Source organism: Hyperolius riggenbachi, chromosome 2 (assembly GCF_040937935.1).
Source record: "Hyperolius riggenbachi isolate aHypRig1 chromosome 2, aHypRig1.pri, whole genome shotgun sequence".
NCBI classification, from domain to species: domain Eukaryota; kingdom Metazoa; phylum Chordata; class Amphibia; order Anura; family Hyperoliidae; genus Hyperolius; species Hyperolius riggenbachi.
In genome coordinates, this window is record NC_090647.1 from 138,649,934 (window position 1) to 138,674,283 (window position 24,350).

At 46.9% G+C, this 24,350-nt stretch overlaps 1 protein-coding gene across 1 annotated transcript in view; it reads left to right on the forward strand.

Moving 5' to 3' along the window:
- The first annotated feature begins 11,515 nt into the window (after positions 1–11,515).
- LOC137545826 (retinol dehydrogenase 7-like) overlaps positions 11,516–24,350 on the forward strand; it is a 73,059-nt gene continuing 60,224 nt past the window's right edge. The window contains exon 1 of the mRNA XM_068267503.1: positions 11,516–13,365. The gene's annotated coding sequence lies outside the window, so the exon portion shown is untranslated. The remainder of the gene's footprint in view (positions 13,366–24,350) is intronic.

Genomic DNA, 24,350 nt, shown 5'->3' on the forward strand with positions numbered 1-24,350 from the left:
TGTAGAGCCTTGAATGTCAGCAGGCAGATCTTAAAATTGATTCTCCATTTTACTGGCAACCAGTGAAGAGTTTGCAGTACTGGGGTGATGTGTGAACTGCGGGGGGCATTGGCTAGGAGTCTGGCTGCAGCATTCTGCACTAGCTGTAAGGGGCGCAGAACCTTTTCTGTAGATCCGATGAACAGGGCGTTGCAGTAGTCTAGGCGGGAGGATACAAATGTATGAACCAGGGCAGGTAGGTCTTCAGCTGGGATAAGGTGTTTGATTTTCGCTATATTTCTTAGATGGAAGAAGGAAGACTTGACGACAGCTGATATCTGCTGTTTGAGTTTTAGATTTCCATCCAGGGTCACCCCAAGGTTTCACACAGAGTCTTTATACTGTACAGTATCTCCCCCAATTGCTAGTTTGAGGTGGTGAGCATTTTGAACTTTATCCATCATGTGTGGACCACCTACCACCAACACTTCTGTTTTGTCAGAGTTCAGCCTCAGCCAGCTGGTGTTCATCAAATTTTGTAAATCCACTAGACACGCATTTATGGATGCTGATGGGTCTTGGGTGCCAGGCTTGAAGGACAGATACAGTTGTGTGTCATCTGCATAACAATGGTATCCTAGGCCATAGTTCTGGATTATTTTGCCCAGTGGGAGCATGTAGACTGCAAAGAGTAATGGTGATAGTACAGAACCCTGTGGAACTCCATAGGGAAGTGGCACTGGATTAGAGTAGTGTGTGCCCAGACATACTTGCTGTGTCCTGCCAGATAGGAAGGTCTGAAACAAGCTAAGAACAGTACCCCTTAGGTAAAGTGCATAATAGAGTATCAGTAAAATTACCAATGTTCTATTGCCACTATTTTACACCCATTTGTACATCCGGCATTTTCATAGGTATGCACCTCAGGGAGCCATTGAGTTAATTATTTTAAACTTTAAATGCACACGAACACAATTGAAAATTGCTCATGGAAAAACACGTGTGAAAATTCTAACAGGGGGAATCACAATTTCAATCAAAATGTTTGCAATTTTGGACAACTAAAGTGTGCACTGCAGGCTTCTATGAAGAACTGGGTCATCACTGCTGAACCTTCACCACCCTCTGCCCCCCTCCCCCCACGTCTCCTTAGGGAAGACAGATGATTGCCAAGTGCGACTGGTGGCGCCATAGTATGGCTGCCTTGGCTCTTGACTTTCAGACATTACCCCCCACCCCATCGTTCCAGAACCTGTATGAGCCAAAACCAATTCTGGGTACAACACCCATTTGCACTTTGCGAAATAAATGATTCCGATTCTGATTATTGATAGAATAGTTGACCTAAACCCGTTTAAAAACAGGCTCTAGGTCTCTTCACGCCGCCACCGCCGCTAGTCAGTCACACACATCAGTGCACACAGGTTCGCTCGCTTGGCCGGCCCGCCCTGTGTCCTGTCCCAACGGCTGTCAGTGCTTGACATGCACAGTAGCGCAAAGCACTGACACAGGGACAGACGTAGGGACACTTGCGTTTTATTGTATGGGATGATTTTGATGTAAACAAGTGTTGCTGTATATAATGTCCCATTTTTGTGATTGGCGGTGCCCTAAATATCCAATACCTGTTCCATCTGCTTCCAGATTCTTCTTTGCAGGGACTCTCTGCTTTTCTATTTTGCAGGGACTCTATTCTTTTCAGACTTGTCCCTCTGTTTAACCTGTAATATACTGTGAAAACCGGTAAAGGAGTGAAGGAAATGTAATGACTGAAGCATGAAGCAACCAGGGCCCTGATTCAGTTAACTTTTCTGTATATATATATATATATATATATTAGCAGACCCAAGCCCGTTTAAAAACAGGCTCTAGTGTTTTCTCGCCACCGCCTGCCGCCTGTTACTGCGCATGCGAACGTGCACCCGCCGCACACCCGGCCTGGCTCCTTGACCCCGTCCTCCTGTCTCTGTGAGGCTGGGTCCGTGCTGCAAAGTAAAAGTACTAACATTTAGGTATGGACAGCAGTAGCAAACTTAAGTTATTTGGGGTGACTTATTTTAAATACTTCTTTTGGTTGTTGGGACTGAGAGGGTATTTTATTGATATCAAAAAATCTCCTGTGAGAAAATTCAGGGGAAAAGTCTCTTGAATAAGGGCCCAAATGTCTTTTCACTCCCTAACAAGGAACACGCAAAAACAAAAAAGGGATTTTGTTTGCTGCCTGCAACAACCGTGGATGGAACTGGCACTAGGTGTGGTAGGCGCAAGGTCTTCATTTGCAAGTAGTGCCTGTGACACATTCACCATTTTCATATAGAACATGTCATATCTCATTTACTGTGTCACAGCAGCCAGGGCTGGCAAAGGGTTAACTTTCCAGCTATCCCAGGCAGAACACAGAGTTAATTAGCTCTTAGCAGCAGCATCAACAAGCCTTCCTGAGCTGAGTGCAATTAACATTTTTCCAAGCCTTCCTGCTGACTAGCAAGCCATCCAGCCAGAATTTGCCCTGACAGAAGTTGTAAACTGGGCCTCATCCTAAAGGCCCATACACACAGTGTACAAATGTTTTTACAGACACGGGTTACGTGGCACGACAGTAAATTGATGTGTATGCTGTGAGCAATAACAACAGTCTGCAGACAAGGTCTTGTCCGAGTAAACTGTTCAATCGCTTGCTGCTTTCGTCGTGCAGACCGTCGCCTAGTCTTTTGTTGTCCTGCTGTGTGTACGAAAATCTTCTACAGACAGCAGATTCGCTACCAAAAGACGTCTAGGGAAGCATCCGGTGGAGAGTCGGCTGTAGTCCATGGCAGACAGCTTCCGCCGCGTCTTCACTAGAGATGGCCCAAACGGTTTGCCCGTAAACTTATTCGCACGAACTTTGGTGGTTCGCATTCGTTTTGGGGGCACTCCCAAGATAAGGTCGTTGCTTCATTGTGGACAGACCAAATTCGATCAGCTGGACAGTCACTGTTCTGTCATTGAGTTACCTCAGCCCGGCGACCATATGGTCTGGAAAGCCGCCATCACCTGCACTCTCATCATGGTGCGCACCAGTCCAGCACGGCCATCACTACACAAACAGATGTGTGCGGTGCGTTACACAGTGAGTTTGGTCTATCAGTGTGAAGCAGTACACTAATTACACTACCTGATTGATGTATACACATGCAAGATGTTTTACAGCACTTTAGGCCTCCAATTTAGCATGCAATGTGATTTCTGCCCTTAAAACGCTGCTGTGCGTCAAATCCAGATTTTCCCCGGGACTTTTGGCGTCTATCCCACTCATCCATGCAAAAACTTAGATGTTAGACCCCTTGAAACATATTTTCCATCACTTTTGTGGCCAGCATAAATGTTTCTAATTTTTGAAGTTCGCCCCCCCATTGAAGTCTATTGCGTTTCGCGGAAGTTCGCGCGAACCGAACTTTTTGTAGAGGTTCGTGTTCGAGGTTCGCGAACTGAAAATCGGAGTTTCAAGCCATCTCTAGTCTTTACCTTGTTTGTTGTCACGAGTTGGAATTGTTGCTTCTAAATGTACGCTGTTGTCTCTTGTCTGTCGCTACAGGCAAACATATGCCGTGGGTATTTGCCTTAAAGAGGGTCTGAAGTGAAAATAAATCCTGCTTTTTATCTGCTATTTACCTGAAGCAGTATGAGGAGAGGTAAAACGCTGCATTCCCGCAGCAAAATGAGGGCTTTATACCCCCCAAATTCCCAGGGTAAAATTCCACAACTTTCAAAGTCGTGCATTTTGCTGCCTGGGGAGGCAGAGCTTAGAGCTGTAGCTCTGCCTCTACTGTAGTCAATCTGCGCGCGGATCTCCGCCTTTCCCTGCCTCATGGACGCAGCCCCAAGGAAGGTGCGATAAAAGACGGCACACCTCCCCATACAGTAACAGTGTCAGATTTTATACCCGTCAGAAATATAAGCCCTCCCCGAAAATAAGCCCTAGCACATCTTTTGGAGGTTAAATAAATATAAGACTGTGTCTTATTTTCTGTGAAATGCGGGTAATTAGAAAAAAAATCAGATGCTATTGCAGTCTCTGTAGTGTGAAGTCACTTTGCAATACTCAGTTTACCATTTGTACCTTGAAAAATTCCCATTTTCTCACAGTCCTTAACAAACTGGGACCCATGCACTAAGCTTCAGTTTCCTGACTATGGCCCAGTGCACACCAAAAACCTTTAGCGGATCTGCTGGCAAAACGCCAAAGGTTTTTGAAGCAGATTTTCAGAGCGATTCTAGACATGTTTAGAGAGGTTTTCTAAACATGCCTAGCGTTTTCTTGGAGCGTTTTTGTGTAGCAGATTTCATAAATTGTTACAGTAAAGCGGTTACTGAACAGCTTCTGTAACAAAAACAGAGGCTCCAGCAGGATAAAAATGGACCATATATAGAGGCAATAAATTCGGAGGGGGGGGGGAGTAAGGGTGGACTCACTTCCCAAAAAGTCACAACACAACCAATATAAATGGTTATAGACAAGTTTTTTAATTAGTACTCCAATGAGACAGTTGCTCGTGGGTCCCAAGCCCGCTTCCTCAGGAAAAATACAAGAAAAGGAGTAACTTGCGAGTTGTGTAATCTGATGCAGCGCTCTGCATCAGATTGCACAACTGGCAAGTTACTCCTTTTCTTGTATTTTGCCTGAGGAAGCGGGCTTGGGACTCGCGAGCAACTGTCTTATTGAAGTAATAATTAAAAAACTTGTCTATAACCGTTTATATTGGTTCGGTTGTGACTTTTTGGTTTTATTGCTTTTATATATGGTCCATTTTTATCCTGCTGGCGCCTTTGGTTTAACTGCTTTTATATATGGTCCATTTTTATCCTGCTGGAGCCTCTGTTTCTTCTTGCAAGTTCTATCCACCTGGTGGAAGGGTGTGATCACCCTCTTTCTTCTACTACAGAGAGCGACTTCTTAGCCTGAGTGGGGACAGGCTTAACAGCCCCATATGCGCTTTTAGTGGTTGCCTACATTTGGCAACCCATACTTGTTAGTATATTTTATTCGCTCTCGGTTGTGTTTTTCTTATTTTTCATTCTGTAACAAAAACGCCTGGAAAACCTCTCTGGTCTAGCATTTTTCAGAGCGGTTTGAGCTTTTCTTATACTTTACATTGAGGCAGAAATGCATCTGCAAACTGCAAAAATGCTGCAGGAGCCATGTTTGCGGTTTGCTAAAAACTTTAAACCACTGGTGTGCATTATATCATTGAGATACTGTACATTAGCCAAGTGTTTTCAGAGGCGGCAGCGGTTTTGAAAACACTACCAAAAACACTTGGTGTGCACCAGGCCTATGTCAGTAACTTGTCACTACAAGCTCTTACATATCTAGCTATTTTGATGCTGGTTATTCTCAGCCCCCTATTACAGGTATCGGGTTAAAGGGACTCCGAGCTCAGAAAAAAAAGGAAAGTTGTACTCACCAGGGGCTTTTTCCAGCCCAGTGCTGGTCGGGAGGTCCCACGCCGGCGTCCTGGCTCCTCTCCTTCTCCCCGCTCCGGAATGGCTGGCAGGCCGCAGCCCGGGCGACACTCTCCCGAGTGTCAGGCTGCTTCTTCCGCATATGACGCGAATTACGTCACACGCCGGCCGCCTCGCGTCATCACGGCGGCCGGCGTGAAAGTACTGCGCATGCGCGCTTTGTTCGCGCATGCGCAGTACTTTCACGCCGGCCGCCGTGATGACGCGAGGCGGCCGGCGTGTGACGTAATCCGCGTCATATGCGGAAGAAGCAGCCCGACACTCGGGAGAGTGTCGCCCGGGCTGCGGCCTGCCAGCCATTCCGGAGCGGGGAGAAGGAGAGGAGCCAGGACGCCGGCGTGGGACCTCCCGACCAGCACTGGGCTGGAAAAAGCCCCTGGTGAGTACAACTTTCCTTTTTTTCTGAGCTCGGAGTCCCTTTAAAACATTTTCTACATTCAGAAAACATTAATGCTTATCAAGTTCATCAATATGACTTAAAGAGGAGCTGTTAGGTATAAGGTCTCAGAGAAAATAAACACATATATCAGTAGCTAAAGATTGGCTGTACTTACATTACATATGCATTTCACTGTCCACGTTTGTACTTCACAGAATTTTTATATAGTATATGCAGAGATTGATGCTCCTGACAGCTCATGGCAGGTTCCATGTTTTTCTGTCAAATGTGTCGTCATGTCCTGCCTGCTTCCTGATCACAGAAAAGCTCGTACTGAATAACACAGTGTGCAGTGAATATTAATGAGCCATGTGGCTAGGAACAATAGCTGACTCCTGCAGTGTACTTGGCCCGGAGATTTATCAGTGCTACGCGCTGGACTGATTACAAGCTGCTGTAACGTCTCATTAGCAGCCGAGGGGAGGGCCCCAGAATGCTTTGCAGTATAGTATGCGGCTTGCGTCCTCTTAGGTCTAACAGCTTTTCTGATAAGCACACATCAAAGGTAACTGAGATTTTTATCTTCACTAATGGCTTTTTGGCTTCCTTCTAAACTGTTTAACACAGGAGAATAGAGGTTTAAATTAGCTTCTGCAGCCTGACAGTTACTCTTTAACCTCCTTGCCGGTTATCCCGAGCTCAGCTCGGGGTAACCCTCAGCGGAGGATTCCTCAGGCCCTGGTGGGCCGATTTGCATAATTATTTTTTATACACGCAGCTAGCACTTTGCTAGCTGCGTATTACTTACGATCGCCGCTGATTCACCGCTACCCTGCGCATCAGAGGGTGCCCCCCCCCGAGACCCGTGCGCTGCCTGGCCAATCAGTGCCAGGCAGTGTCACGATTCCGCGAACGCCATTGCGGCAAGCGCATGTAATTGCGCACAAAATCGGTTCTGGAGTACCCCTTTAAATGCCTTAGCCTGCTTTTAGAAAAATGAGTGTTCTTCCAGCTCACCAGCCCTGCAGTGAGGAATGTGAGTGCTTATTTACACTTCCTGACGATCCCCAATAAAACCCAAAAAACCAGAGCATTCACATAGCTCACAGATCTACTACAAGGAATTGCTGATAAGAAGCAGGATACAGGAACGCATCGTAAAATCATTAGGTGACATTCCTGCCTGTCCTGAGAACACCCAGAGACATGTCCCTGGCTTAATGAGCTTTTCATATCTCATTTCATAGTAGTCCATAATTCGATGGATATTGCGGAACCGTTTGGGCCCAGCGGTCCACAACTCACAGTACGCCATGCGACTAGCGCAGCCCACCTTCTGAGACGTTAATCGATCTCCTAGTCATCTCACAGCCTGAGATATCGATTACATAGGCAGGGAAGGTGGCGCTCCAAGCGAGTTTGATATCGATTGGTTCAGCGCATGCTGACGGAATGTAAAATGTTGTGTTTTATATGATATGTCGGATATCCGCTGAGTTATGGCATACTTGGAGAAACTGCCAATTCTGTCCCTCAGACAATAGGGGCGGACTTCAGCAGCCTGAGGTCACATTGTTAGGGGTGGAAACCTTTCTTGTTACCAGCCACACCCTCTGGCAGAGAAAGAGCTAAAACTGACTGACCCTCAGCCTGGAGAGAGAGTCTTTTGTCCAGCCTTCCGATACCATCAAAGGAATTGGCATTATTACAAGACTTATCGATTCCACAGAAGTTTCCATAACTGGACTACAAATCGTCGGTTGGATTTCATATCCCAAAGGACCCGGTAACTTGACAAACTGCTCAGACTGTAATCAGCTATTATTTTCATATTGAACTCTTATTATTTCTGTATCAAATTGTTTCTATTGCTATATTTTGTTTTGCATTATTTCTTTAAATAAACGATTTAAAAATCGTTCGTCTAAGTGCTGTTCTGAAACAAATCTCCGCCAAAAGAATTCACATCTTCAGAGAGACATGTTACCATAACTGTTTTGATATTAAATATTGTTCGTTTGCTATCTCTAGAAAGGTTGTCTAATTAACCCTTTTTTCAACAGGATTTAGCTAGAGTTAGAATTAGCGCATTCGCACGCTTTTATTGCGGATTGGTGGCAGCGACCTGGCCTCTATATGAGAGCACAGAGTGTATCGATTGTATATACAATCGAAATTGGACTGTGTGTGGACTCCCCAACCAATCCAAAAGGTTACTTTGCCTGCAGTTCTGACTGCCTTCAGGATTCCCTCTGGGTCTGAGGCTTTATTGTAAACTGCCGCGAAGGGAACAGGAATTGGTGGGTGACTGCGCATACGTCACATTGCCGGCAGCGGTGCGACCAATCTTTGGCGTCACTCTGTTCACCATATTACAAACCATCGGATGTGTCTATTCCCCGAATGGTAACGGTGTCAGATTAGACAAGATTGGCGCGCGTTGTCGCAGTATTACCTGACGACCCAGCAACCGCTATTTTAACGTCAACTTACTCACAGTCTTACAAGCCATCAGAGGCGATTAATCCCTGATGGTACTGGAGTAAGTTAGACGAGATTGCGGGGCTGTTCGTCACATTGGTAGGCAGCGGTGGGGCGGAGCCCAAATTGCTGTTAGTTTTTGCAGTTGTTTGGAGATCATTTTCAGAACAATAGAACAGTGTTATTTAAGTAACTGTTCTACAGAGCTTAAGCTCTGAGCACATAGACGGTGCATCTTGATATAGCATAGAACCAGATTATTACAGTTTTTATTTGGCTATGTCTGAGCAAGTCAATTACCAAAACATGTCCTTGTCCGACCTACAAAACCTTTGTCAGGCTCGGGGCATCGATTTTCGGGGAAAACCCCAAGCTACGCTGAGGACCATCCTCATGGAAGCCGATGGCAAGTTGATTGATGTCTTGCCACAATCCAGTCCAGAGAGACAGGATTCTCCTGAGCCGGAAAGTGCTGATGTTGCAGACACAGCTCAGGAAACTGAAAGTACCCACAGGGACTTTGAGGCACCCAGAAATGCGGCAGATGACCCTCACAGAGGGACCGACAGCCCTGTTCCATCCCTCCCTGTCTCTGATCCAGTGGAACAGCAGCTGCTGCAGCACCTGAGAGACACTGGCGACCAGGCATACCTGCAGTTCCTTCTCCAGTCCCGGAGAGAGGAGCGACAGTTCCAGCTCCAGAGAGAGGAGTTGCAGCATCAGCGTTCCCTTGAACTGGCCCGGATGAGACAGGCAGAGCAGTCTTCCACCCCTAGCCATCTTCTTGCAGGGGGTACACCGATGCCTGTGCCTGTGACCCCCAAAGCAAAATTTCCTGTCATGGAAAAGGGGGTGGACATTGATCTCTATCTGCTGTCGTTTGAGAAAGCGTGCCGACAGTTTCGCATCCCAGAGGCACAGTGGGCCATCCATCTGACACCCCAGCTGACTGGTAAAGCACTGGATGCCTATGCCGAGATGCCCACCGATCAAGACTGTGATTATAAAGCTATCAAGGAGGCTATAATCGCTAAGTTCCAGTTAACTCCTGAAGTTTACCGGAAAAAGTTCTGTGCCCTGCAGAAGGCACCCACAGACTCTCACACAGATGTGGTTAGCCGCCTGGGCACCACCTTCCATCAATGGGTTCGAGTCCTTAAAGAAAAGACTTTTGAAGCTATTGCGGATCTGATGATCCATGATCAGTTCCTCGCTATATGTGCTGCAGATGTGAGGCAGTTTGTGTTGGAGCGGAAGCCTCCGTCTGCCAAAGAAGCTGCTGAGCTGGCAGACATGTTTGTTGCCACCCGGGTGCCGGATCTTCGCAAACCCACGGCCCCGGAGACCCGCAGACCGGCGGTACCAGATACTTACCGGACCCTGGTACCTGATGGCCGTAAATCCCCAGTACCTGACCGGGACAGAGCCATGTCACAGAACTGGCGAGAAGGCCGGCCTGCTGGCCAGGCAAACCGTGAGTCAAGGAAGCCCTGGTGTGAGCTGTGTCACAGGCCCGGACACACCAAGCAAAACTGCTATGCAAGGAAGTCAGCTCAGCCATCTAGCCCACAGGGGGCTAGCAACTCCACACCACCATCTGGCCCAGCCAGGGTCAGCAACACCGCAACTCCATCCAATGTGCTGCTCATCGGTGGTCCCCAAATGCAACAGGGATCCAAAAATCACCAGCCTGTTGTTGTGAACGGGCAGACCGTCGTCGGATTCCGTGACACCGGAGCAGATATTACCCTAGTTCGCTCAAGTCTTGTTAAGGAGGAGGATATCCTCCCAGGAAAGTACCTCACCCTGACAGGAGTCGGAGGTACTCGCACCCATGTTGCCCAGGCCCGAGTTGCTATAGACTGGGGAGTGGGATGCCAAGAGCGGGTTGTCGGGATCTTGGATGATATTCCTGTTGAAACCGTGCTTGGCACGGATCTGGGCACCCTTGTGTGCCGTTACGAGTACCCTGTAGACACGCAAGCCGGACTCCCTGAACCAAACCAGGTACTGTGCAAACCTTTGGGGAAACAGGGGGACGGGAACACTTTAACTGTTTTTTCTACCGTACCTAACGCAGCTGTGCGGGAGGTATCAGATTTAAACGTACAGCCCACTGATTGTCATTTACATGTGTCTACACCTGTCATCACTGATGAAAATGCATGTGTCCCTGATAACTGTGATGTGGATTGTATTGTACCTGTTCTAGCCATTACCCGTAATCTGGCTAAGAGCCTGCGCTCAGAGCCACCAGAGGAGGTCTCGGCCTACTCTGATCACTTTGACAGACAGGTTTGTGATAATGTTGAAAGTCATATATTGGTTGAAAAAAATGCATGTGTCAGTATTCACAATTGTTATGTAAATGCTGCTGTACCTGTTCTGGCTAGTACATTAGCCAAGGCCAGCCGCATGAACTCAGAGCCGACAGGAGGGATCCCCTCGGACGATTCTGACCTTCAGGCGGGTGACACTCCTGTTAAATATGACATGTCATGTTATGCAAATGTTTGTGACAATGTTGTGCATGATTTTGGGAGTACGCTAGCGGATGCTTCCAGTAACATCAGCAGTCTGGACTCAGGACTATCTGGAGAAGTCTCGGCTTCCCCTGATATCTCTGACCCCCAGACCAATGTCAATATTGACGTGATTTACACAAAATGTGATAAAGATTGTGTTGTGCCCACTTTAGCCAGTGCATGTCATATGGCTAAGAGCCTGAGCTCACAGCCACCAGAAGGGGTTCCAGCCCACTCTGATCACTGTGATCACCAGGCCTGTGACAAGTCTGTAAGTGACATATTGTGTGATGATGACAATCCCTGTGTAACGGTGCTGGAAGACACTCCCAGTGTTTCCAGTAACCTGAGCTCAGAGCTCACAGGCATGCCTGTCAGCTCTGACCCCAGCAGGGAGTACGTTTCTCAGCAGCTGACCTCAAACCCTACTAAACCGTTGACTGAGACTTGTAGTCCCACATCCGTGAGGATACTACAGAGCAACTCCAACCTGGATGTGCTTGCGGGCCTGACCGCTAAGCTGCCAGCAGTTGCAGCTCAATTAAAGGTGTGCAGGGAGAATGGTAAATACTCCAGTGACCCCATTCTCCAGGTAGCAGACACCCCAAGTGAAAGCATGATCCCTGTGAATGTGTTAGGAGCCCATGCAGACAAAACACGGGAAGTCCTAAGAGTGTACAGCCAGTTAGAACAGGAAGAGACAGATCCCCTGTTAGGCTTGATAGCTCCCACACTAGAAGTGGCGGATGATGTGAACGTCACCCCCCACCTCTCTTACTCCCAGAAGGCCTAGCTGGAGCGCACTGCGCACCCACAGCGAAATCTTCGCCAGGACCCTGGGCAGACCAATACAGCCGTTCACAGAAGGGACGCGGGGACCCACAAGCCCTTAGGGCAGATCCCCTATCTCGCCGCTCCTGCAGTGCAAGCAAAAGAGAAAAGGAAGTTTGAGGAGATGTTACAGAGAGCTGTCTTCCAAAAATCCTCTAGCCCACAGGCCACCAGGTTCTGTGAGGACTATAGGAGGCCGGATGACATCACCATAACCGTTGCATATTTCATGCCTCAAATCGGTGATCTGTTGGATTGGCTGGCGTCTGCCAACTATCTAGCAATCATGGATCTGAGTCACAGATACTGGCAGATTCCAAGCATGTCTGAAGCGCGCAAGGAATCCACGTTCATCATGCCCTTTGGCCCACATGCATTAATGCAGATGCTTTTTGGTGTGATGAATGCCCCAGCCACCTTTCAACAAGCCTGGAGTGACCTGTTGAAAGGCCAGCGCGGTTGTGCAGATGCTTACCCGGATGACATCACTGTGTTCCGCCCAACATGGGAGCAACACCGCGATCCCTCATCCCTGGTACTAGGACAGCTGTCAGCTGCAAATCTGACTGTTGGAACAGACACAGATCAGATTGCCATGACTGAGGTGAAGGGAGAGAGTGGGAAGATGCTGCAGTCAGGAGTCACCCCGTCTACCGGAGTAAACCCCGGATCAGATGGTCTTTCTCGCTGTGGCGAACCCTACAACACCAAAGAAGTAAGTTGCTCAGTACAAGGCATTGTGGGAATGCCTAGCCCCACCGCAACGAGTTCGGGGGGAGGTGTCACGATTCCGCGAACGCCATTGCGGCAAGCGCATGTAATTGCGCACAAAATCGGTTCTGGAGTACCCCTTTAAATGCCTTAGCCTGCTTTTAGAAAAATGAGTGTTCTTCCAGCTCACCAGCCCTGCAGTGAGGAATGTGAGTGCTTATTTACACTTCCTGACGATCCCCAATAAAACCCAAAAAACCAGAGCATTCACATAGCTCACAGATCTACTACAAGGAATTGCTGATAAGAAGCAGGATACAGGAACGCATCGTAAAATCATTAGGTGACATTCCTGCCTGTCCTGAGAACACCCAGAGACATGTCCCTGGCTTAATGAGCTTTTCATATCTCATTTCATAGTAGTCCATAATTCGATGGATATTGCGGAACCGTTTGGGCCCAGCGGTCCACAACTCACAGTACGCCATGCGACTAGCGCAGCCCACCTTCTGAGACGTTAATCAATCTCCTAGTCATCTCACAGCCTGAGATATCGATTACATAGGCAGGGAAGGTGGCGCTCCAAGCGAGTTTGATATCGATTGGTTCAGCGCATGCTGACGGAATGTAAAATGTTGTGTTTTATATGATATGTCGGATATCCGCTGAGTTATGGCATACTTGGAGAAACTGCCAATTCTGTCCCTCAGACAATAGGGGCGGACTTCAGCAGCCTGAGGTCACATTGTTAGGGGTGGAAACCTTTCTTGTTACCAGCCACACCCTCTGGCAGAGAAAGAGCTAAAACTGACTGACCCTCAGCCTGGAGAGAGTCTTTTGTCCAACCTTCCGATACCATCAAAGGAATTGGCATTATTACAAGACTTATCGATTCCACAGAAGTTTCCATAACTGGACTACAAATCGTCGGTTGGATTTCATATCCCAAAGGACCCGGTAACTTGACAAACTGCTCAGACTGTAATCAGCTATTATTTTCATATTGAACTCTTATTATTTCTGTATCAAATTGTTTCTATTGCTATATTTTGTTTTGCATTATTTCTTTAAATAAACGATTTAAAAATCGTTCGTCTAAGTGCTGTTCTGAAACAAATCTCCGCCAAAAGAATTCACATCTTCAGAGAGACATGTTACCATAACTGTTTTGATATTAAATATTGTTAGTTTGCTATCTCTTGAAAGGTTGTCTAATTAACCCTTTTTTCAACAGGATTTAGCTAGAGTTAGAATTAGCGCATTCGCACGCTTTTATTGCGGATTGGTGGCAGCGACCTGGCCTCTATATGAGAGCACAGAGTGTATCGATTGTATATACAATCGAAATTGGACTGTGTGTGGACTCCCCAACCAATCCAAAAGGTTACTTTGCCTGCAGTTCTGACTGCCTTCAGGATTCCATCTGGGTCTGAGGCTTTATTGTAAACTGCCGCGAAGGGAACAGGAATTGGTGGGTGACTGCGCATACGTCACATTGCCGGCAGCGGTGCGACCAATCTTTGGTGTCACTCTGTTCACCATATTACAAACCATCGGATGTGTCTATACCCCGAATGGTAACGGTGTCAGATTAGACAAGATTGGCGCGCGTTGTCGCAGTATTACCTGACGACCCAGCAACCGCTATTTTAACGTCAACTTACTCACAGTCTTACAAGCCATCAGAGGCGATTAATCCCTGATGGTACTGGAGTAAGTTAGACGAGATTGCGGGGCTGTTCGTCACAGGCAGCACTGAGGGGTGGATCGAGACTCCCTCTGACGTCACGACGTCGGTGATGTCATGGAAATCCCGTTCAGAATGGGATTTCCGGATGAGCGTACGCGCCGGCAGCGATCGGCGCGTACGGGGGATGCCGCAGGGAGGGGGGAAGCATGTAGCTAGCACTAGACTAGCTACATGCTAAAAAGAAAAAAAAATGCAAAAAAACACCCTCCCTGCCTTAGAACGGCAGTGAGGTTAAACAGGTTTTACAACTGAATGAAAAGTATTTCTAGAGGCCTCTATTAGTTCTGAGTATTTGTGAGTACATGATGGCTATATAAAATCACTCCTGTTCTGAGAAGTGGTGGTGGAAGCATAAACACAGCATGCTTAACATTCTTCAATGCACACAGGCACAGGCAAGACATTATTCTGCTTGTCTGTTTTTAAGATCAGCAAATTTCTGTACCAGCCGACCCTTCCTGTTTCAGAAGCTGAGTAAAGACTGCTCACATGTTGTGATTAGAGATCTCAAGTTTTGTGCAAAATAATATGGGGGACCATGGAGAGCAAAGTGAGTTTCCTGGAAAAATACTAACTGCATGCATGTGACTGCAGTAATGCAAACTCTACGTTTCTAACCAGGGAAGTTTTTAGGCATAGGCATTATTTCCAGGCCACTGCCTGGAGTGCCACTGGTCCTGAAGGGCACTGTTATAATTTAAGTATTATATGTAGGCCTCAGTTATTTGAACTGAGTTAGTTGAAAGGCTTGATTTGCAAAGTCTCCTTTAAGTACAGTGACCATACGTCCCGCTTTACCCGGGACGCGTCCCGCCTTCGGGGGGCGCTGTCCCAGGCTGCATGAGGTCCCGGGAAACGTCCCGCTTTTAGCAGCGGGACGTCCCGGCCTCGGGACTCTGGCCACCGTACAGTGAACTAGCCGCAGCGTCTACTAGACGCTGCGCTAGTTCATTCCCCGCAGCCCCGCTCCAGCCTGCAATGTTCTCCTCCGGCAGGCACAGGCAGAGCAGGGCTACGGGAAGATGGCGTCCGGAGGCGGAGCCCTGTATTGGAGACTATTTGTGTCTCCAGTACAGGGCTCCGCCTCCGGACGCCATCTTGCCGTAGCCCTGCTCTGCCTGTGAGAGGCTGAGCGGGAGATTGAAGATCGTCCAGGCCAGGGGGAGCTGCACACACCAGAGGCCGGCTGCGTGAGGGGACGTCTTCTGCCAGGTGAGTAAATGCTTTTTCTTGCAGGTGAAGTGTTTGCCCACATTTTGTACTGACATATTTGCCCAAATTGTGTTCATTTTGTACTGACATGTTTGCCCGCATTGCGTTTATCTTGTACTGACATGTTTGCCCACAGTGCGTTTATCTTGTACTGACATGTTTGCCCGCAGTGCGTTTATCTTGTACTGACATGTTTGCCCGCAGTGCGTTTATCTTGTACTGACATGTATGCCCGCAGTGCGTTTATCTTGTACTGACATGTTTGCCCGCAGTGCGTTTATCTTGTACTGACATGTTTGCCCTCAGTGCGTTTATCTTGTACTGACATGTTTGCCCGCAGTGCGTTTATCTTGTACTGACATGTTTGCCCGCAGTGCGTTTATCTTGTACTGACATGTTTGCCCGCAGTGCGTTTATCTTGTACTGACATGTTTGCCCGCAGTGCGTTTATCTTGTACTGACATGTTTGCCCGCAGTGCGTTTATCTTGTACTGACATGTTTGCCCGCAGTGCGTTTATCTTGTACTGACATGCTTGCCCGCCGTGCGTTCATTTTGTATTAACATGTTGCCCGCAGTGCATTTATTTTGTACTGACATGTTTGCCCCCATTGCGTTTATTTTGTACTGACATGTTTGCCCCCATTGCGTTTATTTTATGCTGACATGTTGCCCGCAATGCGTTTATTTTGTGCTGAAATGTTGCCCGCAATGCGTTTATTTTGTGCTGAAATGTTGCCCAATGCGTTTATTTTGTGGTGTCTGGGGTAACTGTTGCTGCATTTATTATTTAATGGTCATAGTTGGCTGTGTTTGCTGCTTTGGGGTTATGGCATACTATTAAATAGCATCACACAGTTTCTGCACACCTATGATGTGAATCCACGTTTGACCACATCACGGCGTAAACACTGCTTTCTTATGCCTCGCTGTTGCATCATTACGTTAGCTCCGCCCATAGAATGTCATGTCCACGCCCATTTTTCACGCGCGCTGCAGACACCACATTTTTCGCCGTGGCGCGCCCCCCCCCCCCCCCAATTCCCCCCGTCCCAGGTTGAGCCTTCAAAAATCTGGTCACTCTACTTTAAGCAGAGTTTCTCGTACAAGAGATGATGCGGTCAGTTACAGGAAGATGTTCCCGAGGGAAGGTCATAGACCTAAACTGCCCCAGACTGTTAGTCGACAGAAAGGTAAACATAGCCAATATTTACCAAACATGGCATTCCTTGTAAGTGGGTTAGAAAGCACCCGGAATATTAATTAAGTAGGTGTGTGTCATGACACCACAAGGGGTCTGAACCAATGGTAGGTTTGGGGGGTATGGCTCAGATGATGTCACATTTAACTCTTTCCTGGTCAGTATTAAAGTCACTGACGGGCTTACAGACGGCACTCTTTGCTTCCTGTAAACAGCTGGCTTGAACCTTTTACTTTTATTTATGTCTTGTCAATTTACCTAACTGTATGCTGTATATAGTAGATAGGCCTCCGGCCTAGGTAGTTAGATGTAACGTAGTATAGACAGAAGAGAACCTGATTACCATTCACCAGGAATGGAATCAAGAAGCTGCAACGCAAAAGACTTATGACAGAATAATATGCTTGGCTAAAGATGTAACGAACTGTACTGTTTTATCTGTTGACTTAATAAACTCCTAAATTCTGAGGACGCCTAAGACGTTTATCTCCTATGCTGTTGCTGTGATGAGAGTCGAGTTCTCACACTTCCTGTGAGTTGCAGCTCTAAGGAGTTGCTGGTGCCGAATAAAGGTGTTCTGTTGTTGCCCTTAGCAACTAACGTATAGTTTCTTACAGGCACCAGACCCCTGATTAAGCCCTGCCTCTGAACAAAGCCCCATCTCCCAAATGAAGCTACACCTCCACAGGTTTTTGTGCCTCCTTCTGTCTATTTGTGCCACCTTCAGTGCCCTTGTGCCACCTCTGCCCCGTGTGTCCCTCTGTCCCCCTGTGCCACTTCTGCCTCCCTGTGCATCCAGAGATGAATTAAGGTGAAATGGTGCCCTAGGCAAGCAACAACTTTGGGACCACACTTGACGGCCACCTAGCTTTTTTGGCAAGATTTGTTGGGGGCTAGCATAAACTGGGTCCATAGATTATCTCCAGGGCCTAGGCACCCGGCTCTGTGTGCGTATTTCTGTGCCTTCTTCTGTCCCCTTGTCCCCCTCTTGCGCACCCCCAGTCCAGTGTGTAAAGGAAAAGCATAGCGCAACAGAAGCTGTGCACCAACCTCCTCTCTGGAGTCCAATGCTGTGCTTCTGCAACCATCCTGTCTGCCTCCTGCTTCCTCTAGTGCTGGCACCTTACTCTCCTCATGTAGTGTGTAATCACGCTATACTGTATGTGGTAGGAGATGCTGGGCACTAGGGCGAGTTGTGAGTGGACAGGCAGAAGCACAGCAGCACTGGACTTCAGCGGAGAGGTGAGAGCACAGCTTCTGTTGCGCTATTCTCTGCATTTACCCGCTAAGCTGGGGTAGTGCAGGAAGGCGGTGTGCAACAAAAAATGTGACAGGATCGGCAGGTTGTGTGTATCTCAGGGACTCCCTGTATTATGCATCCACCCTATATGGCACATGGTTTATATTCTCTAGTGTATGGGTTTGTGTTTTGTTTTTTTCGGGGTGGGGGGAGGGTGACACAGGACTTCTTGCCTGGAGTGACAAAAAGGCTATAAACACCCGTTACTAACCTTTAAGCAATCCTCTTTATTGTCTGCCTGGGCTTGGGTAAGGATTCTAAACTTTAAATTCTTAATAGCAAATACTATGGCCTTAATTCACTAAGCAGTTTAGACTAGTCTACTGATGGTTTTTAGTCTACTGATGGTTTGGTGTAATGTTTTAGACCTGTTTTTAGACCTGGGGCCATATGCAATTCACACAGACACAGTGCAGATTTATTTTAGGACTTGTATCAGCCCTAACAGCTGTAATATGAGCTGTAACAAAAAAATGTTTGTTGTTTAACCCTTTCCCTGCCACTAAGGATGATAACTAGGTACGTTATTTGGCAGTTTTTGCGCCAGAAAAAGTGTGTGGGGGAACCACATCATTCCTCCCTCCACATGGGCCCCCTCCTATACTTACTACCTATGCTGCGGCAACTATACCTGCTACCTATACTGGGGGCACCTACTCCCTATATTGGGCACCTATACCTGCTACCTATAATGGGGCACCTATTCCTGGCTACCTATACTGGCTGCCCCTGTATCTGGCTACCTGTATTGGTGGCACCTATAACTGGCTACCTATACCTACTGCACCTATACATGGCTACCTGTACTGGGGGCATCTATTCCTGGCTACCTATACTTGCTGCACCTGTATCCGACTACCTGTACTGGTGCAACTATTCCAGAACAGGAAAAGTGGGATACCAGTACATAGCTGGTATCGTTGGATTCCGCAGAGTCAGGGCTTTTACAAACATTAACATATTATTCAGTAAATGTAATTCTTATTTGAAAAAAAAAAAACACAACAGAAAATATTTTATTTATCATTTCCCTTTTTGTTAACAAATTTCACTCAAAACATTTGTTATAGCTCTAGAAAAAGTAAAAACTTTTGTTTCAGTGTTCAAGCCCAATTCATTATGGAAAAAATCAGTATATAATATGTCCTATTTCATGTAGGTTTTCTTGTAAAAAATCCTAAAGGTGCCCATACACTCGTCAGATTGGCAGCAGACAGATAAGAAATGCATCTGATGATCTATCTGATGCGTTTTTAGAACATTTTTTACCAGTATAGAATTCCAATAGATTTCAGTTTGAAATCTGTTGAAATTCGATCTGATGGCATTTTTTTGCCATCAGATTTCCATTAAGGCCAATGCAAACTGATAAGCAATCTCATCAGATCGACCTAAATTTTCCACCCTGCAAGTTCGATGGAAATCCATCGAAATCGATCGAAATCGGCCGTCGATCGGTCGATTGGCCAACCGATTTGCGATCGATCGATCGATCGATCGACCGCGATCGATCGGTCGGCCAGAAAATCGGCTGAGTGTATGGGCTGCTTAAGTAAACCTAATGAGTGCAAAATGTCTAAAAACGGCTTGGCAGTAGATGTTCGCGTTTAGGGCAATCAGCAGGGAGAGGGTTAAAGATTATTATGCTGTTGTGTATCTTTTCGAGCAGAGAGGATGTTCTGAGCTCTAGTCAGCTTTAACTGCAGCCACACAATGGCCTCAATTCACTAAGCTTTATCAAACACTTTATTGAATGTTTGATAATTTACCTCATGAGAAAAATCTAATTTTGAATTCACTAAGGTGTTATAGATTTATTGAACATTTTATCAATAAAACATTCAATACAGTGGTGTAGCTAAGGAGCTATGGGCCCCGATGCAAGTTTTATATTGGGGGCACCCATGCACTCTATACATAACAATTGATATGACGCACCAAAACCTGCCAATGGCAACTACAGTGTCAGAGGTGCAAGAAGGGGATGGGGATCAGTTTATTAATGATTATCACTAATCAAAGTATCTATAGAAGTGATTATTATGAGCACAGGACCGATAGAAAACTAATACTGCAGTTGAGGAAGAGCTCTTCGAGTCCCCTCTGACCCAAGGGCCCCGATGCGGTCGCAACCTCTGCACCCCCTACTGCTACGCCCCTGATTTTATAAATCTATAACACCTTAGTGATTTCAAAATTAGATTTTACTCATGTGGCAAATTATCAAACGTTCGATAAAGCTTAGTGAATTGAGACCTTTGTGTGTACAAACAAGGATCATCAAGTGAATAGTGCAGTGAATAGCCTAACTAATCTAACAATGCCTGGTACACGTCATGCAATTTCACATCAATCTGACAGAAAATTGCATGGTGTATACTAGGCATTATGACTGGTACACATCATGCAATTTCCTGTCAGATCTATGGCAGGTCCAATCTGATTTCCGATTGCTTTTCTCATCAATTTTGTATAGAAGTGATGGGAAAATCGATCAGACAGGAAATTGCATGGTGTGTACCAGGCATAAGAGGTAACCTATAAGTATTCAATATATACAGCAAACCGAAAACACACATACACACAAAACAATATACAGGTTATATGTACAAATACATGATTTCTATAGCATAAAGCCGGCCATAGAAGATTATACTGTATATAATTTCTAATTTTGATCTGCTTTAAACAAACCCTTTCACAGGAAAAGAAAGTTGTTGTTTTTTTGTTTTTGTTTTCTGCCAGACACATATAGACAGCCTTATTATAGTTCTGTGAAAGCTGTTTCTCCTCCCTCCGCCCCTGTCTCCCTGCTGCTGTGTCTGTCCTTCACTCTGTAGTCTGCAGCTGCACAGAACCTGCTATCTGCACTCTTTCAGACGTGGAGGTAAGTAGAGTTGGGCCGAACGGTTCGCCGGCGAACCTGGTTCGCGCGAACCTAGGTGGTTCGCGTGCGGGTACCGCACGCGAACTTTATTGCGGAAAAGTTCGCCCCATTGCGGTTCGCCCCATAATGCACTGAGGGTCAACTTTGACCCTCTACATCACAGTCAGCAGGCCCAGTGTAGCCAATTAGGCTACACTAGCCCCTGGAGCCCCACCCCCCCTTATATAGGCAGGCAGCGGCGGCCGTGGCCACTCGTGTGCCTGCATTAGTTAGAGTAGGGCGAGCTACTGCAGTCTCTCATAGGGAAAGATTAGTTAGCCTTAGCTTGTCCCTGGCTGCATACCTGTTCATTGATCCTGCCACTGCATACCTGTTCATTGATCCTGCCACTGCATACCTGTTCATTGATCCTGCCACTGCATACCTGTTCATTGATCCTGCCACTGCATACCTGTTCAGTGATCCTGCCACTGCATACCTGTTCATTGATCCTGCCACTGCATACCTGTTCATTGATCCTGCCACTGCATACCTGTTCATTGATCCTGCCACTGCATACCTGTTCATTGATCCTGCCACTGCATACCTGTTCATTGATCCTGCCACTGCATACCTGTTCTGTGAACCCACCACTGCATACCTGTTCTGTTCAGTGGACCCGCCACTGTATACCTGTTTAGTGAACCCGCCACTGCATACCTGTTCTGTTCAGTGGACCCGCCACTGTATACCTGTTCAGTGGACCCGCCACTGCATACCTGTTCTGTTCAGTGAACCCGCCACTGCATACCTGTTCTGTTCAGTGGAGTTTGGTGTGTCAGTGTGAAGCAGTACCTTAATTACACTCCCTGATTGATGTATACACATGCAAGATGTTTTAAAGCACTTTAGGCCTGTCATTTAGCATTCAATGTGATTTCTGCCCTTAAAACGCTGCTTTGCGTCACATCCAGATTTTTCCCGGTGACTTTTGGCGTGTATCCCACTCCGCCATGCCCCCCTCCAGGTGTTAGACCCCTTGAAACATCTTTTCCATCACTTTTGTGGCCAGCATAATTTTTTTTTTTTTTCAAAGTTCGCATCCCCATTGAAGTCTATTGCGGTTCGCGAACTTTAACGCGAACCGAACCTTCCGCGAAAGTTCGCGAACCCGGTTCGCGAACCTAAAATCGGAGGTTCGGCCCAACTCTAGAGGTAAGCACAATTGTAATAATAATACACACCCACACCTGTGTATGCTTTTTCCAACAGAAATATTCTTGTATAGTTGTTGTATTAATTTTGTTACCAATGTTTTTTTCTGACTGACTAGATGAGCACGAATAGTTGTAATAATCAAAGTATGTGACAATACTTGTTACTATAAAAGTGCTACCTGTTTGGCTGTTACTGTGATGTGTGTGTAAGCACCCCTAAAGGCCTGTACCCACTATGTGATTTTTCTGCTAATTTTTTCGACGATCGGCAATTTTTTGAGCGATGAGCGTTCGTTTCCATGATCTCGCAACATGGGTACAGGCGCACGATTTTTGAACGACATTTGTTGTCAGTGACCGTCACGGTGGATCGGATCTTTAAAATCCCTGACGACGACTCCTGCGCAAAGTACCGCGAGCGCTTAAATTCTCGCTTGCCGTTGCATATAGCCGCTGGCAGAAAGATGGATTGGGGGGCCATAGACACCAGGGAACTGTATATGGGAGGGAGGGGGGGTCATTAGACACCAGGGGACTTTATGAGGGAGGGGACCACTGGACATCGAGGTTGGCCCATGACTTGGTCCCAGTGTTTAATTTCAGCCACTTTGTATTTGAGCTTGACACCCCTGGTATAGGTAAAGTTATCGTACCTAATAATTTCCCTGAGTAACTGCATCCATGCTCTGCATCCGAATCAGCTTGCAAGTGCGCAGGCACAGAGCCTCAGCCATTGCCACGGCCGCTATGCACATTCTATGCCCGTTTCTGAAACGGGCCTAAATGCCTAGTAAGGTATCATTTATAAGCTGATTCGTGACCTTTTGTGCTGTCTAATCATTTATTTTACTGCTTGCTATAATAGTTCTAGAAGTCAACATTTCAGGAGTCAAAAGAATCTTTCCTTATGTGCCTGACTTTAATGAGTATTCTCCTTCAGCACCCCTGAATTATGGGAAAAATTAAATCAAGCCCATGGGGGTTAGATTACCTTATACTGAGAAGCCTGATGCTGCTCGTTGTCTCCGGGGTCCCTCCCATTGAGCATTGCAATAACAGCGCAGGAGATTTGGGTGCAGCCAGCGCCACCATAGACTGTAATAGGAATTACAGCTATAACGGAGCACAGTGAATAACTTCGGCACTCTCAGAAGACAGTAGCAATAGCTGGAAGCCGAATTACATCATTCCCCATTATCCACGTGGACCTGGAGGGGGAATAGAAATTAACGCCGCCGGGACTTGTGCAGCAGCAGGATAAGCCATACCGGCTGTATCCTGCACCTGTCTCCCAGCGGCGATTTCATGTATGCCCCTCCCGTTCTTTGTCCCTACTCCTCTTCTTTTTTTGACTGGCTCGCTCTGTTGATGAGCCTCTCAGAAGCTTCCCACAGCAGTGACAAGCATTTTAGGACTGTACATGCGCAAGTTCACAACCGCAAGGGGGCAGCAAGAGGAAGCACTTGTTCATGAGCACTTTCATGTGCATGTGCACTTTTGAATCGATTGGTGCTGCTCAGAGGAAGTTCCCGGAGGCTGTGGACAGAAAAGGACCAGAAATGGGGAACAGGAGGGACCCTGAAGACAACCAAGCAGCATCAGTCTTTGGGGACAGTGGTGCTCAGCAGAGCTCGAATATTCGAGTAGCTCGAATATTCGAGCTCTTTTCCAGCTATTGGAGCTCGGTATTCGAGCTCCGAATAGCTGTAGCTATTCGAATGGGCTATTCGAGTACACTCGAATAGCCCATTCACTATTCGAGCTATTCGAGCAAACAGCGCTATTCGAGCTCGGTACCGAGCTCGAATAGCGTCATAGCCCAGATTGATGTCCTTAGAGCCAATCAGAGGGCTCCCAGGCCCTCTGACGGCAGCCAATCACAGAGGGGGACCCTGGCCAGCCCCTACCCTATAAATAGCGGCCGCCATGTTACGTTTCTCCGTCCTTGCCTGAGACTTGCATAGAGAGAGAGTTGCTCCTTTGTGCTTTGGCTTAGCAAGAGCTTTATTGTGGTTATTTACCTAGCGTTTTTGCTCACATACACCTCCTATACACACCTATATTGTTGTTAGTTAGTTAGACATTGTATTTTAGTTAGTAGCTTTTGTGTTACATAGAGACAGGCCAGCTGCTGCAGGCTTACAGCTTTAGGCCTCAGGGCCTTGCCTGTGTGGGCAGCTGTCCTCCTGTCCTCTGTTTATTTCTCTCTATTCTATACCAGTATTTCTGCTGTCCTTTACTACTGATTGTATTAGTATTGTAGTTATATACTGTAACTGTACTAGGACACTCACTGTCACTGTTCATAGGCTACTAGCTGCTCCTGCGTGTGTGCACTCACTGTCTGTGTACACACTACACACACTCTATTTCCTTCTGATAACTGATTGATTATTG